Source organism: Sceloporus occidentalis, unplaced genomic scaffold (genome assembly GCF_023333645.1).
Source record: "Sceloporus occidentalis isolate IW3139 unplaced genomic scaffold, rSceOcc1.0.p SCAF_12, whole genome shotgun sequence".
NCBI classification, from domain to species: domain Eukaryota; kingdom Metazoa; phylum Chordata; class Lepidosauria; order Squamata; family Phrynosomatidae; genus Sceloporus; species Sceloporus occidentalis.
Window position 1 is genome coordinate 13,871,009 of NW_028316992.1, and position 12,566 is coordinate 13,883,574.

The 12,566-nt window shown below is 41.7% G+C and overlaps 1 pseudogene; it reads right to left on the reverse strand.

The window, feature by feature from the left end:
- LOC149305311 (uncharacterized) overlaps window positions 1-12,566 on the reverse strand; it is a 64,294-nt pseudogene that overhangs the window by 14,540 nt on the left and 37,188 nt on the right.

Below are 12,566 nucleotides of genomic sequence, written 5' to 3' on the forward strand. Positions count from 1 at the left end.
ACTCATTGTGAGTTCGGGCTGATGTTCCTTCCCTGAAGGATTAAGATGGGCTTATTGTCTTCAGGCAGGTGTTCCTTACCTGAAGGATTGACCCTGGCCCATAGTGACCTCAGGGTTATGATCCTTGCCTGAAGGATTGCGTCTGACTCATTGTAACCTCAGGCTGATGCTCCTTACCTCAGGCATTGAGACTTTCCAATTGCGATCTCAGAATCATAGAATCCTAGAATCCTAGAGTTGGAAGAGACATCAAGGACCATTCAGTTCAACCCTCTTCTGCCATGCAGGAAATCTCAATCAAAGCATCCCTGACAGATGGCAATCCAGACTCTGTTTAAAGGCCTCCAAAGAAGGACACTCCATAATTCTCCATTGAGGGAGTGTGTTTCACTGTCAAACAGCCCTTTCTGCCAGAAAGTTCCTCCTAATGATGAGGTCGAATCTCTTTTTCTGGAGCTTGCATCTATTGCTCCGGGTCCTAATCTCTGGAGCAGCAGAAAACAAGCTAGCTGCCTTCTCAATGTGACATTCCTTCAAATGTTTAAACAGGGCTATCATATCACCTCTTAACCTTCTCCAGGCTAAACATGCCCAGCTCCCCGAGTCTTTGCTGATAGGGCATGGTTTCCAAATCCTGCACCATTTTAGTTGCCCTCCTTTTGGACACATGGCTCCAGTTTCTCAATGTCCTTTTTGAATTGTGGTGCCCAGAACTGGACACAGTATTCCAGGTGGGGCCTGACCAAAGCAGAATAGAGTGGCATTATTACTTCCCTTGATCTAGACACTATACTTCTATTGATGCAGCCTAAAATCGCTTGGACTTGTTAGCTGCCACATCGCACTGTTAACTCATGTTGAACTCGTGGTCTACTTGGACTCCTAGATCCCTTTCACACGTAGTTTCATTCAGCCAGGTGCCCCCCATCCTACATCTGCTCATTTCCTTTTTCAGGGTCCCAGACAGGAGGAAAAGGAGGAAGAGCAGGAGGCCCTTTAACAGCTCCAGGGCCAGCAGCGAGGCTGCAGCTCCCTTGGCTGGTGGAGGAGGGAGAGCTGCTGGGGGTGGCACTCGGCCCAGTCCTCACTCCGAGACTCCTAGACTCCCGTGGCTCCTTCCCTCGTTGTGGGCAAAAGCCCTATAAAGACCTGGCCCCTCTACTCCTGCCGCTGTTTCAACAGGAGGGATAAAGAGGAAGGGCAGGAGGCCTTCTCACATCTCTTGGAGCACCTGCGCCTTTTCCCTCTCTCCTTCCCCTTTTTGTCCAGTCCTGTCCTGGGCAGGAATATTTGTTGATAGCGTATGCTTGCTTATTTTAACTTTTTAACTCTTACCTGCATCTTTTGTCTATGTGGGCATAAATAGATTTGTTGTAGTCTGTATATGTTTCATCTAGTTGGGATATTGTCTATTGGTTGAGTTGCTGTTGCAAATCTCTTGATATCTAACTGATACTAGGTACTCCTTTGTCACAGAATGGATACAGCTAGAAGAGATTGTAAACTTCTGGAAGCGTCTCCTTTTTTGGCCCAATCTCCCAAAGAAAAAACTGTGCAAACAAAGATTACCCAATACTATACCAAGAGTAGACAAGACTCTGCTGACAGAGACACTGAATCTAAATTAGAGCCTAATAATACTCAAGTGAGAGGAGCATCCCCTCCAAGCTAGATTGGCCGCTTGATAGCAATGGCTCCTTGGTGCTTGCACTCAAGAGCCCTTCCCTCCCAAATCTTGCCTCTGAGATAGCAAGATGGGATGCCAGTAAAGCACATGCAAGAGGATTATTAACCCAGAGGATGAGAGAAATAAAAAGGTTAGAGAAACAAAAAGAAGATAAAATAAGGAATGAACTTAAAGTTAAAGAAGAAAAATTGAAACAAGCAATGGAGGATAAGAAAATAATAAATGAGATAAAACTCCTAATAAAATAGAAAAAAAGGTAACAGAGGATAGTGGACAACTTAAAGAAACTTAAACAAAATCAATTTGAAAACGCTAACAAAATAAGTCGCTGAATGGAGAATAGATTGAGGAAAGAGAGGGGAAGAATTATAACCAAAATTAGGCAAAATGATAAGATTATAACGAAAGAAGGAAAAATTAAAAATGTATTTGTTAACTATTTTGAACGCTTATTTGAAAAACAAATTGAGCCCCCTTTATGGGAAAAATATTTAAAAGAAACAATAGCTGGACATAATACAGTAAAGATACAGATTGGACAAAAAGAATCCTTAAATGCAAAAATTACGACTGAAGAAGTTGGAAATGCAATAGGAAAATTAAGAACCGGAAAATCCCCCGGTATAGATGGCCTCAGCTCTAAATATTATTTGGAGAGGAATTGACAGGACCTTTAAAGGAAATTTCGATTTGATGCAGACAGAAGGAAAACCAGAAACATGGGGGGAAACTATAATATCTCTAATACTAAAGGAGGGTAAAGATGAACAATTAGTGGCCAAGTATCGACCCATTTCATTGATAAATAACGATTATAAGATTTTAGCGTCAATAACGGCAGACAGACTTAAAAAGATCCTGATGGTAAAAATAGAAGAAGATCAAAACGGATTCCTACCGGGGAGGCAGATAAAAATTAATATTAGGACCCTAATTAATGCTTTGGATTATTATAATACCCACAATGAAAGAAAAGCAGCCTTGCTATTCATTGATGCAGAGAAGGCTTTTGACAGCATCAGCTGGAAATGTATGTCAGAATTAATCATCGCAATGGATATCAGTGAGAACTTTGTTAAATATGTGACAGAAATATACAAAAATCAGACAGCCTGCTTAAAAATCAATGGTGAATTAAGGAAGGAATTTCATATACTGAGAGGGACAAGGCAAGGCTGCCCGTTATCGCCATCGTTGTTCATTGTTGTGTTAGAGTTTCTGTTAAATAAAATTAGCAGTAACCCAAGGATAAAGGGACTTAAGATAAAGGGGGAAGAAGTGAAGGTGAGAGCTTATGCAGATGACTTAGTTGTAATATTGGAGGAGCCGGTAAACAATATAGAACATTTCATGAGTGACTTAAATTGGTTTGGAAGGCTCTCAGGATTTAAGATCAATAAAGGGAAATCTGTGATGATAACTAAAAACTTGACTAAACAGGAAAAAGAGATACTGAGGCAAAAAGCAGGTTGTAAGGTAGGAAACAAAGTGAAATATTTGGGAATGTGGTTGTCCAGTAATAATATGAACCTTTTTGACAACAATGATAAAATAACCTGGAACGATATACGTACAGAAATGGGTCTAAACTAAACTTATCCATTCTTGGCAAAATAGCTGCAATAAAATGACCATACTCCCTAAGATATTATTTCCATTCATTAATTTACCAATTAACATAGCATCAAGGATGATAGAAGACTGGAATAAAGAACTAAAAAAATTTATTTGGGAAGGAGGTAAAGCTAGAATTAAATGGAACATCTTAAAGGAAACGAAAGAGAGAGGGGGATGTGCGATGCCGGACTTAATGCTATACAGATGGGCATGTAATATGATATGGTTACAAGACTGGATTAAACTGAATCATAAGCGGACATTAAATTTAGAAGGACCAGACTTCAGATTCGGGCGGCACGCGTACTTATGGTACAATAAAGCTGCTGTGAATAAAGACCTCAATAATAACCCGATATGCAGAGCTTTGTTAGAAACATGGGAAGCTGTCAAGACGAAATTTTATTATCAAATACCAGGATGGGTATCAGCTCAGGAGGCCTTGGTCAATAGGAGGGATTCAGGAAAATGTTGGCTAAAATATAGAGAATTAATACAAATAAATAAAAAACAAGAGATTTCCATAAAATCTAGAGAGGAATTATTAAAAGAAAAAAAGAAATAAACTAGCAGAGTTATTACCAAATAAGACATAGATTCAATGAGGATATGAAGATTACAGGAACTGAGATAAAACCAAATGAATGAGATGATTTGATAATGAAAGTGGATGAGGGGGAAATATTGGTAAATATTATTTAGAGAAAGAGAACGAGAAAAAGAGCCAGTAAAACAATACATGATCGATTGGGCAAGAGAAATAGGGCATGAAATCCCCTTAGAAACCGGGGAGACAGCGTGGAAAAGAACAAGCACATTTACCAAATGCCAAGACTTAAAAGAACGTTTTTTGAAGATTAGTAATAGATGGTAATACACCCCTCTTAGGATGAAAGAAATGTTTAAGTTAGAAACGGATAAATGTTGGAATTGTCATAAGGAAAGAGGCATGATGATCCACATGCGGTGGAAATGGGTAAAAAGAGTTAAAAGGTTTTGGAAAGAGATACATAAAATAATCCCAGAGATACTTAATAAAGACCAGAATTATACCTATTAAATATGACCTGTCTTTTGAAGACGGATGATGAGAAGGAATGATGGAGAATCATATTATATTTGACTACCCTTGCCAGGAAGATGATAGCCCAAAATGGGAAACCGGAGGAGGAGTTACAGATAGATGAGTGGCGGATAAAACTTAATGAAATCAAAGAGCTCAATAAACTTTCATGTATTTTGGAGGATAAGAAAAGGAATAATATAGAAAAGGAGTGGAGACAGATCGTGACATATTGGGAGAAGAGATGGGGTTTGGATGGAAATCTGGTTTAACTGTATTTTGGTGTGCTTTAGGTTGATGAATTTGGAACAAATATAAAAGTGAACCAGAATAAGGAATAGTTTTTTAAAAAAGATCAAAGTTAAATGGTAAATATAATTGGGAGAATAGATTGTAATGTACATTCCTTTTAAAGATAGAGATGGAACAATTTAACAGGTAAGATTTTTTAAAAAATAAGATATATGTTATGATACGTTGAATAATATTGGAATTAAAAAAATTATTTTTGCAAGAAACAATAAGAAAGTATCAAGTAACTCACAAAGGACAATAAAATGGGAAGGAAAGAAGAAGATAAAGAAGAGAATGTACTTATAGGTTTTAATATGTTTTTGTTATATTGATATGTTGAAATAATAAAGAATGTAAAAATATAGTGTAAACTCTAAGAAAAACATTTCCCACAGTCTTTCATTTCTATAGCTTCTCTTCTATATGAATGGTATGGTGGTGTGTAAGGTTGGTACCTGAAGCAAAACACTTGCCACACTCCTGGCATTCGTATGGTTTCTCTCCTGTGTGGACCCTTCGATGTCTCAAAAGGTTTGAATTGTCTGCAAAGCATTTTCTACGCTGCTGGCATTTGTATGGTTTCTCTCCTGTGTGGACCCTTCGATGTCTCAAAAGGTTTGAATTGACTGCAAAGCATTTTCCACGCTGCTGGCATTTGTATGGTTTCTCTCCTGTGTGGACCCTTCGATGTCTCAAAAGGTTTGAATTGTCTGCAAAGCATTTTCTACGCTGCTGGCATTTGTAGGGTTTCTCTCCTGTGTGGACCCTTCGATGTCTCAAAAGGTTTGAATTGACTGCAAAGCATTTTCTACGCTGCTGGCATTTGTATGGTTTCTCTCCTGTGTGGACCCTTCGATGTCTCAAAAGGTTTGAATTGACTGCAAAGCATTTTCTACACTGCTGGCATTTGTATGGTTTCTCTCCTGTGTGGACCCTTCGATGTCTCAAAAGGTTTGAATTGAGTGCAAAGCATTTTCCACACTCCTGGCATTTGTATGGTTTCTCTCCTGTGTGGACCCTTCGATGTCTCAAAAGGTTTGAATTGACTGCAAAGCATTTTCCACACTGCTGGCATTTGTATGGTTTCTCTCCTGTGTGGACCCTTCGATGTCTCAAAAGGTTTGAATTGACTGAAAAGCATTTTCTACGCTGCTGGCATTTGTATGGTTTCTCTCCTGTGTGGACCCTTCGATGTCTCAAAAGGTTTGAATTGTCTGCAAAGCATTTTCTACACTGCTGGCATTTGTATGGTTTCTCTCCTGTGTGGACCCTTCGATGTCTCAAAAGGTTTGAATTGACTGCAAAGCATTTTCTACGCTGCTGGCATTTGTATGGTTTCTCTCCTGTGTGGACCCTTCGATGTCTCAAAAGGTTTGAATTGACTGCAAAGCATTTTCTACGCTGCTGGCATTTGTATGGTTTCTCTCCTGTGTGGACCCTTCGATGTCTCAAAAGGTTTGAATTGACTGCAAAGCATTTTCTACACTGCTGGCATTTGTATGGTTTCTCTCCTGTGTGGACCCTTCGATGTCGCAAAAGGTTTGAATTGACTGCAAAGCATTTTCTACACTGCTGGCATTTGTATGGTTTCTCTCATGTGTGGACCCTTCGATGTCTCAAAAGGTTTGAATTGACTGCAAAGCATTTTCCACACTCCTGGCATTTGTATGGTTTCTCTCCTGTGTGGACCCTTCAATGTCTCAAAAGGTTTGAATTGTCTGCAAAGCATTTTCTACACTGCTGGCATTTGTATGGTTTCTCTCCTGTGTGGACCCTTCGATGTCTCAAAAGGTTTGAATTGACTGCAAAGCATTTTCTACGCTGCTGGCATTTGTATGGTTTCTCTCCTGTGTGGACCCTTCGATGTCTCAAAAGGTTTGAATTGACTGCAAAGCATTTTCCACACTGCTGGCATTTGTATGGTTTCTCTCCTGTGTGGACCCTTCGATGTCTCAAAAGGTTTGAATTGACTGAAAAGCATTTTCTACACTGCTGGCATTTGTATGGTTTCTCTCCTGTGTGGACCCTTCGATGTCTCAAAAGGTTTGAATTGACTGCAAAGCATTTTCCAGACTGCTGGCATTTGTATGGTTTCTCTCCTGTGTGGACCCTTCGATGTCGCAAAAGGTTTGAATTGACTGCAAAGCATTTTCTACACTGCTGGCATTTGTATGGTTTCTCTCCTGTGTGGACCCTTCGATGTCTCAAAAGGTTTGAATTGACTGCAAAGCATTTTCTACGCTGCTGGCATTTGTATGGTTTCTCTCCTGTGTGGACCCTTCGATGTCTCAAAAGGTTTGAATTGACTGCAAAGCATTTTCTACGCTGCTGGCATTTGTATGGTTTCTCTCCTGTGTGGACCCTTCGATGTCTCAAAAGGTTTGAATTGACTGCAAAGCATTTTCTACACTGCTGGCATTTGTATGGTTTCTCTCCTGTGTGGACCCTTCGATGTCGCAAAAGGTTTGAATTGACTGCAAAGCATTTTCTACACTGCTGGCATTTGTATGGTTTCTCTCCTGTGTGGACCCTTCGATGTCTCAAAAGGTTTGAATTGACTGCAAAGCATTTTCTACGCTGCTGGCATTTGTATGGTTTCTCTCCTGTGTGGACCCTTCGATGTCTCAAAAGGTTTGAATTGACTGCAAAGCATTTTCTACGCTGCTGGCATTTGTATGGTTTCTCTCCCGTGTGGACCCTTCGATGTCTCAGAAGGTTTGAATTGACTGCAAAGCATTTTCTACGCTGCTGGCATTTGTATGGTTTCTCTCCTGTGTGGACCCTTCGATGTCTCAAAAGGTTTGAATTGACTGCAAAGCATTTTCTACACTGCTGGCATTTGTATGGTTTCTCTCCTGTGTGGACCCTTCGATGTCTCAAAAGGTTTGAATTGACTGCAAAGCATTTTCTACACTGCTGGCATTTGTATGGTTTCTCTCCTGTGTGGACCCTTCGATGTCTCAAAAGGTTTGAATTGACTGCAAAGCATTTTCTACGCTGCTGGCATTTGTATGGTTTCTCTCCTGTGTGGACCCTTCGATGTCTCAAAAGGTTTGAATTGACTGCAAAGCATTTTCTACACTGCTGGCATTTGTATGGTTTCTCTCCTGTGTGGACCCTTCGATGTCTCAAAAGGTTTGAATTGACTGCAAAGCATTTTCTACACTGCTGGCATTTGTATGGTTTCTCTCCTGTGTGGACCCTTCGATGTCTCAAAAGGTTTGAATTGACTGCAAAGCATTTTCTACGCTGCTGGCATTTGTATGGTTTCTCTCCTGTGTGGACCCTTCGATAAATAAAATAATAAATGTTTTATTTGTATACCGCCCTTCCACAAGATCAGGGCGGTTTAACAACAGAATAAAATACAATATATAACAATACAAGTTATAGACAAGATAAAAAACATATGTTACTATACAACAATAAATCCATCCTTAATCAGACAAATAATAATAATAAGACAATCTAAAATACAATAATTAGTATACAACAAGAAAAAAACAACAAAGGCATTACAGCCCATGTCCCAACAAACCCCTAAAAAAAGAGTCCTCGGGCCGCTCTGCCCGGTGGAAAGGGGCGGCGTCGGCGTCCTCAAAAGGTTTGAATTGACTGCAAAGCATTTTCTACACTGCTGGCATTTGTATGGTTTCTCTCCTGTGTGGACCCTTCGATAAATAAAATAATAAATGTTTTATTTGTATACCGCCCTTCCACAAGATCAGGGCGGTTTAACAACAGAATAAAATACAATATATAACAATACAAGTTATAGACAAGATAAAAAACATATGTTACTATACAACAATAAATCCATCCTTAATCAGACAAATAATAATAATAAGACAATCTAAAATACAATAATTAGTATACAACAAGAAAAAAAAAACAAAGGCATTACAGCCCATGTCCCAACAAACCCCTAAAAAAAGAGTCCTCGGGCCGCTCTGCCCGGTGGAAAGGGGCGGCGTCGGCGTCCTCTTCGGGGGAGCCCGGTGGGCCGGCTTTTGTAGGGGCCGCTCCCACCGGCCCCTCCCCCCTGGAAAACGCCGCGGCGGCGGCAAGAGTCCTCGGGCCGCTCTGCCCGGTGGAAAGGGGCGGCGTCGGCGTCCTCAAAAGGTTTGAATTGACTGCAAAGCATTTTCTACACTGCTGGCATTTGTATGGTTTCTCTCCTGTGTGGACCCTTCGATGTCTCAAAAGGTTTGAATTGACTGCAAAGCATTTTCTACGCTGCTGGCATTTGTATGGTTTCTCTCCTGTGTGGACCCTTCAATGTCTCAAAAGGTTTGAATTGTCTGCAAAGCATTTTCTACACTGCTGGCATTTGTATGGTTTCTCTCCTGTGTGGACCCTTCGATGTCTCAAAAGGTTTGAATTGACTGCAAAGCATTTTCTACGCTGCTGGCATTTGTATGGTTTCTCTCCTGTGTGGACCCTTCGATGTCTCAAAAGGTTTGAATTGACTGCAAAGCATTTTCCACACTGCTGGAATTTGTATGGTTTCTCTCCTGTGTGGACCCTTCGATGTCTCAAAAGGTTTGAATTGACTGCAAAGCATTTTCCACACTGCTGGCATTTGTATGGTTTCTCTCCTGTGTGGACCCTTCGATGTCTCAAAAGGTTTGAATTGACTGAAAAGCATTTTCTACACTGCTGGCATTTGTATGGTTTCTCTCCTGTGTGGACCCTTCGATGTCTCAAAAGGTTTGAATTGACTGCAAAGCATTTTCCAGACTGCTGGCATTTGTATGGTTTCTCTCCTGTGTGGACCCTTCGATGTCGCAAAAGGTTTGAATTGACTGCAAAGCATTTTCTACACTGCTGGCATTTGTATGGTTTCTCTCCTGTGTGGACCCTTCGATGTCTCAAAAGGTTTGAATTGACTGCAAAGCATTTTCTACACTGCTGGCATTTGTATGGTTTCTCTCCTGTGTGGACCCTTCGATGTCTCAAAAGGTTTGAATTGACTGCAAAGCATTTTCTACACTGCTGGCATTTGTATGGTTTCTCTCCTGTGTGGACCCTTCGATGTCGCAAAAGGTTTGAATTGACTGCAAAGCATTTTCTACACTGCTGGCATTTGTATGGTTTCTCTCCTGTGTGGACCCTTCGATGTCTCAAAAGGTTTGAATTGACTGCAAAGCATTTTCTACACTGCTGGCATTTGTATGGTTTCTCTCATGTGTGGACCCTTCGATGTCTCAAAAGGTTTGAATTGACTGCAAAGCATTTTCCACACTGCTGGCATTTGTATGGTTTCTCTCATGTGTGGACCCTTCGATGTCGCAAAAGGTTTGAATTGACTGCAAAGCATTTTCTACACTGCTGGCATTTGTATGGTTTCTCTCCTGTGTGGACTCTCCGATGGACCAGAAGGGGTGACTTCTGAGCAAAGCATTTCCCAGACTGCTGGCATTTGTATGGTGTCTCCCCAGTCTCCATTTTCTCATGAATCTCAGGCTCTTCTATTAAAAAAGGGCAGACAAGACTCATCTCAGCATTAAGAGAAGAGAGGCCTCTGGAATCTACAATGGAGCTAAGCAAACTAAACAATAGAAAAGGAACATGAGATAAAGGAGTTTCTGTGTTGCTTTTCCTCACTTCATTTATATTACTCATAATTGCTAAATGAAATCCCTTCAAATGTCTGAAAACAGGGACTTGAGCTGGTTGGCACCAGTTTACTTAAACCAGTTGTTAACATTTTTCAGGTTCATGGCTACCTCACAATACTCTTCTGGCTCTGTTATGGACACCTTCTGCCTCTCTTATGGACACCTGTTCTGGCTCTATTCTGGACTTTCCCAAACAGAGCTAGACTGTCTTTGCTTGGGCCTTCCCTCCCCTCCACGCGTCCACATGCCTGATCTCCTTCCATTTCTCCCTCCTCTCTCCAACTTCCCCAGCTGCTCTCAGGCCATCTGCACTGCTTCAGCATCTCTTCCCTGCCATTCTATATTTCACATTCTCTCTTACACACAGATAGAGAGAAAAAGGGAATGGTGCAGGAAAGAGACACTTTCAGTCCCATTTGGTGAGAAAGGTAGGATAATAAATATAATCCATTGGAATGGCTTAGGAAGGGGTCTGGGGAGTCCAGTATTGGTGAGGGTAGGGCTGCAGAGAGGAGCCTTCAAACAGCCTGAAGACACCTCCAAGACTGGGCTGGGCAGCTACTGGGGACTGGGCAGCCACACTGGGCCCACAGGGATCTCAGAGGCAGCCCCATTGGCCCACCTGGGGAAAAAGACGTAATGTTTACCTCCTCAATATTCCCCAGCATCCTATTGTCATTGTTTGGCTCAATCTGAGCCATTGTCCGGCCAAGAGAGGATATTGGAAGCCGGTCCAGAACATAGAAACACTGAAACATAGATCAAAAAGACCTGAAAACTTGCTAAGGGATGTACCAAAGAGAATTTGGGGCCAAAAGATATTAAGTGCCATGGTTCTTTCCTAGGATAGATTTGCAGTTTAGCAAAGGGCATTTACAATCATCAACTAGAGAGCGCTAGTGGCTCCGTAAAGTACAAATTCCAAGATTTCAAGGATGTTGCTTTGACCATTAAAGTGGGATCATAGTGCCATGTATGTAGCATGCAAGACCCCCCCCCCCCCTTTTCTGAAGGAAGAACAATAGACCCAAGTTCCTTACCCAGAGAGGATAGGTTTTCATAGGTTTCAATAATAATAATAATAATAATAATAATAATAATAATAATAATATTCTATTTGTGTTTCCCCGCCTCTCCCATAGGATCGAAGCGGGGTTACAGACTAATTAAAAACCATTACACAATCTCATAAAAACAGGATAAATAAACTCCAATATAAAATTCTACAAACTCTATGGACAACATACAGCAGTGTAAGGCAGGGAATCAATCGCATCGAAAATACTATTCATTCTACAGAGAGAAAGGCTTGGCAAAAGAGAAAGGTTTTAAGTCTCTTTTTAAATGATTTCAGGGGGTCATAAGACGGAGCTCCTCGGGAAGACTATTCCAGATCCGCGGGGCTACTACAGAAAAAGCCCTCTGGGATGTGGAGACATATCTGGAAGATGGTATTTCCAACAGGTTCTTCCCGGATGTTGTAAGTGTGCGGGGCGGATTATATGGGGAGATGCGGTCCCTCAAGTAACTCGGGCCCAAGCCATGTAGGGCTTTATAAGTGATAACCAACACCTTGTATTGCACTCGGAAGCGAATGAGCAGACAGTGGAGATCGTTCAATATAGGTGTTGTATGGTCAAACCTAGATGCACCGGTGACCAATCTGGCTGCCATGTTTTGTACTAACTGAAGCTTTCGGGCTTGGTACAAGGGTAGCCCCATGTAGAGCGCATTACAGAAATCTAAGCGAGAGGTTACCAGAGCATGTACCACCGTTTCAAGGTCCCTTTGGCCCAGGTAGGGTCACAGCTGGCGTATCGACTGAAGCTGATAGCAAGCACTTCTGACTGTCGCATCTACTTGAGATGTCAACTGCAGAGACGAGTCCAGAAGTACTCCTAAACTGCGAACTTCATCCTTCAGGGGAAGTGTGACCCCAATCAGGACAGGTGGATAAACTTCCTTCCCCGGGCCTGGGGAACCTATCACCAGTACTTCCGTTTTCTCTGGATTCAAACTGAGTTTGTTTTCCCTCATCCAGCCCATTACCGACTCCAGGCAGGCATTCAGAGGAGAGACACCATCCTTAGACACCGCATCAGTCGGAGACACAGAGAAACATATTTGGGTGTCATCAGTGCCCCCGATACCCAACTCTCTGAGACATTCCAGAAGGATACCGTGGTCAATGGTATCGAAAGCCGCTGAGATGTCCAAAAGCACCAACAAGGTCACGCTTCCCCTGTCGATGCCCAGACGGAGATATCACTTCGTTATATAAACA